The sequence below is a fragment of the Coenobita brevimanus genome, chromosome 67 (assembly GCF_032717465.1).
Source record: "Coenobita brevimanus isolate Jiangsu-jjx chromosome 67, ASM3271746v2, whole genome shotgun sequence".
NCBI classification, from domain to species: domain Eukaryota; kingdom Metazoa; phylum Arthropoda; class Malacostraca; order Decapoda; family Coenobitidae; genus Coenobita; species Coenobita brevimanus.
In genome coordinates, this window is record NC_137020.1 from 6,915,077 (window position 1) to 6,919,712 (window position 4,636).

Genomic DNA, 4,636 nt, shown 5'->3' on the forward strand with positions numbered 1-4,636 from the left:
CTTTGTACACTGACATTTGGACGACTACTCAGAATTCTAAATGAATATCAAACTAGCTTAGCCCAACATACTGAATGCAGCGAACATAAATTAACTAATCCAATAACTATGGTTGCATTCAACCTCGTTTGCTTGCAGGAAAATATCTTACCTGGCTCTATGTGTGTGTGTGTGTGTGTGTGTGTGTGTGTGTGTGTGTGTGTGTATATATATATATATATATATATATATATATATATATATATTTCTCCCAGCTTTCCTGTCACTTCTTATTGCTTTTCTTTCCATTACAGGTGGCTTTACATTGAGTGACAAGCTCAATGGTTTCCTGTAAGCCAAGAAACCATTTACAACGGCGGATGGTAACCATATAAACAAACCATACGTGCTTCCTACGTGTCAACAAGTGGGCTGGTGGAGGGTCAGTGCCCCTCTCCGTAGAACAAATACCGGTAACTCAAAGTCAAATGGACACCCCTTACGGGATTATGGCGTCTGGCAATATATATATATATATATATATATATATATATATATATATATATATATATATATATATATATATATATATATATATATATATATATATATATATATATATATATATATATGCCAACGGCTATACCACGTTGAGTACACAGCTTCCCGTCCGATCAGCGAACTTAAGCAACGTTGGGTCTGGTTAGTACTTGGATGGGTGACCGCCTGGGAACATCAGATGCTGTTGGCATAACGTTCTCCCTACATGTCAAGTGGGGTTGGTGGAGGATTAGTGCCCCTCCCTGTAAAACAATTAACTCTAAGCCCTTGGCCACCCCGTTTGGGATACATGGGGTCTGGCAATGAATGAATGAATATAATTATTTATGTGGTAGGTGGGGGCAATCACCATCCACTCACTCGATGTAGTGCTGCTCTCGGGTTTCTGCTCTTTCCTCTCCTCCATCCTTCTTTCCTTCCATCCTCTTCTGGCTTTCTTTCATTCTTTCCTCATCCTTCTGCCTACGGGTGACATTACACTCCCTCTTCTGTCTTTCTTTACTTCATTCTTTCCTCCTCCTCCTGTTTGTGGGTGACTCTACACTAAGTTACAAGCCAAATGATTTTCTGTTCACCAGAAAACCATTTACTACGCTGGGTGGTAACCATATAGCCAAATTTTGGCGCCTGGTGGTTTAGTGGGTAATTATTGGGCTCCAGTCGGATTGAGCCGGTGAAGGTTTATATCCAAGGGGTTGTTGGGGTTTATTGCTCATGTAATGTCACTCAGGGATGAGTGAGGCTGGTCACTCTCATCTTAAATGTCAGGACCAACTTGCCTAGCCTCGGGCTGCTACGCTTCTCATGGGGCAACGTAGGATGGATGATGAATGAATGATGAATATAATATATATATACACACGCATATATATATGCAGAGACTTCACGTCACCGTGAAGATATGTATGCAAACTAACCACAGGAGAAATGAAAGGAGCGACAGTGAGTACTTTCGAATATTACATCTTCAGACAGAGTGAGACAGAAACGTAAAGGGCAGAGGTCTTTTATGCACACCCGCAGCAGGTAGTGGCACACAGAACAATGGATGACCTGAATTTTTACCTGCGGATTAACTTAGGGTCACCTGCAGCAGGGAGTGGAACACAACAAAGGGTGACCTGAATCTAAAAAATGCACGTGACAAAGGAAGAGGGAGTAGGAGGGGAGGAAAGGGGAGTGGGAGGGAGGGGGAAGGGGAGAGGGGAGAGGGAGGAGGGGATAAATACTGTTGCTTAACTTAAGACCTAGAGGATTAATGCTTGGTGTGTCCCACATAGGTGTGACTAAACCACAAGGAGATGACAGGGAACAATCACGTGTTAGTCTGGGGGATACTGCTTTAAAATTAATTCAATTAACAATTTATCACACTTAAAATGACCAACGCTCATGTTTACATTCTTTTCTTATGTGCCAGAAATTAGACAAGATTCTATTACATTTCTTTCATCTAAGCTTTTTGATCTTGCTAGAATCTTGGAGCCTGTCCAGCCAATATGGTGATCACTGGATGCTTTGTGCTGAAATAAATCACTACTCTGTTGGGCTGTTCTTACACTGTATTTATGTTGTGAGATTCTAGTTTCCAAATCTTTCCCAGATTGTCCTATGTAAAATTTGTTACAGCTTTTACACGGGATTTTGTAAACAACGCCTGAATTACTGAAAGGGCTGTTCTTGATGAGGGTTTTTTTTGATGGTGTTCTCATATTTGAATACTACTTGTACATTGAGTTTCCTCAGTATGTGAACAACATCAAGAAAATTTTCATAGAAGGGGAGGACAAGGGTTCTTTGAATGTTCTGGCGATCTGGCTTATTATTTTCCCTTCAAGGAATCGTTTCTTGGCTGTATTGTGGCACTGAGTTAGTATGCTTTGTGGATATTTTAGCTTCTTTCCAATACTCTGAATCATTTTTAGTTCATCGTCTAAAAATTCTGGGTCTGAAATTCTATGTGCTCTTAGGTACATGGATATGAACACAGATCTTTTTACATTAATATGATGGTTTGAATAGTAATGAACATATGACATAATATCTGTAGGTTTTCTATATACCTTAGTCTTGAAATATTTTGATCCCTGATGGCTTTTACATCCAAAAATGGCAATTCATTATCCATTTCCATCTCATGAGTAAATTTAATCGATGGAACTAACGAATTTAATTGCAGGAGAAATTCAACAATGGGAAGACTGTTGGGCCAGAAGCACAGGATATCATCAACTTATCGGAGCCAAACTATGTTTTGCTCCTTTATGGAGGTCAGTAAATGTTTCTCAAAGTACTCCATGTAAATATTTGCCAGAACTGGGGAGAGGGGATTACCCATGGCCATACCAAATTTTTGTGCGTAAAATTTACCTTCAAAGGTAAAAGAAGAGTTCACAATGCACAATTTAATTAGCTTGATAATGTTTTCAGAGGGAATACCATCAGTGTTACTACCCAGAATGCTTGGCAGGAAAGTTAAAACATCATCAACAGGGACATTTGTGAATAATGATTTAACGTCAAAACTGACTAACTTGTAGGGGTACATGACATTTAGAGATTTTAACTTTCTTACCAAATCCTCATTGTTTTGTACAAATGAATCAAAGATAGTGCCTACAATAGGGGACAACAGTGTTACAAACCACTTGGAGAGCTTGTATGTAGTAGAGCCTACAGAGCTTACAATTGGCCTGATGTGGTTGTTTGGTTTGTGAGTTTTAATCAAGCCATACATATATGGTGCAGATGGATTTTACACAGAGAACTGTTTGATCAAGTCATCCCTTCCTCTCAGCAAAGTCTTGATTTCTTTATGGAATTTTCTACTTTGTTTTTCAGTTGCATAACTTTTTAGTTCACTGTAGGTGTTGGTGTCACGCAACAGTTCACTCACTTTTTCCTTGTAGTCACATTTGTTCATGACTACTACAGAGCTGCTTTTATCAGCTGTAGTTATATGCAGGGAGTCATCTTTTTACAATTTGTCCAAGGCATTCACAAATCTTTTAGGAGCAGAGTTGTTATTTTTCTTAAACATTGCCCCATATAAAATGCCACGAATAATCTCACTATTTTCACCTGATTGTTTTTCCATTTGATACAAGGACTTTCCAACCTGCACTGGGTTTATCTTCTTGCCATAAGAAAACGATAAACCATAACTTAGAGCACATAAGGTATCCCGATCTAATTCTTTAGATGACAGGTTATGACGCAATCTGGATTCATATGTATGTTCCAATAACTGTTTTCAGTCAGTCCTATTAATTTCTGTTCATGTTTACGTTTCACACTAATAGTTTCATTGTGAGAACTTGATAACAGTGAGAGAAAACTATGTGTTGATTTTCCGGTGTTAGTATATTTCTAATACACTGCATCTTGGTGTCCGAAATTTTAAATTTGCTGTTTGTTTCTTCTCTGGTTTTGGCAATGGATCTTGTCTGTGTTCATATCCATGTACCTAAGAGCATATAGAATTTCAGACCCAGAATTTTTAGATGATGAACTAAAAATGATTCAGAGTATTGGAAAGAAGCTAAAATATCCACAAAGCATACTAACTCAGTGCCACAATACAGCCAAGAAACGATTCCTTGAAGGGAAAACTAATAAGCCAGATCACCAGATCATTCAAAGAACCCTTGTCCTCCCCTTCCATGAAAATTTTCTTGATGTTGTTCACATACTGAGGAAACTCAATGTACAAGTAGTATTCAAATATGAGAACACCATCAAAAAAAACCTCAAGAACAGCCCTTTCAGTAATTCAGGCGTTGTTTACAAAATCCCGTGTAAAAGCTGTAACAAATTTTACTTAGGAAAAGATTTGGAAACTAGAATCTCACAACATAAATACAGTGTAAGAACAGCCCAACAGAGTAGTGATTTATTTCAGCACAAAGCATCCAGTGATCACCATATTGGCTGGACAGGCTCCAAGATTCTAGCAAGATCAAAAAGCTTAGATGAAAGAAATGTAATAGAATCTTGTCTAATTTCTGGCACATAAGAAAAGAATGTAAACATGAGCTATGGTCATTTTAAGTGTGATAAATTGTTAATTGAATTAATTTTAAAGCAGTATCCCCCA

General features: G+C 38.2%; 1 non-coding gene across 1 annotated transcript; it reads left to right on the forward strand.

Moving 5' to 3' along the window:
* Positions 1–611: 611 nt before the first annotated feature.
* On the forward strand, positions 612–730 carry LOC145405698 (5S ribosomal RNA). The gene has a single exon (XR_013898438.1). It is a non-coding gene; the product is annotated as a 5S ribosomal RNA (ribosomal RNA).
* The last annotated feature ends 3,906 nt before the right edge of the window (positions 731–4,636 follow it).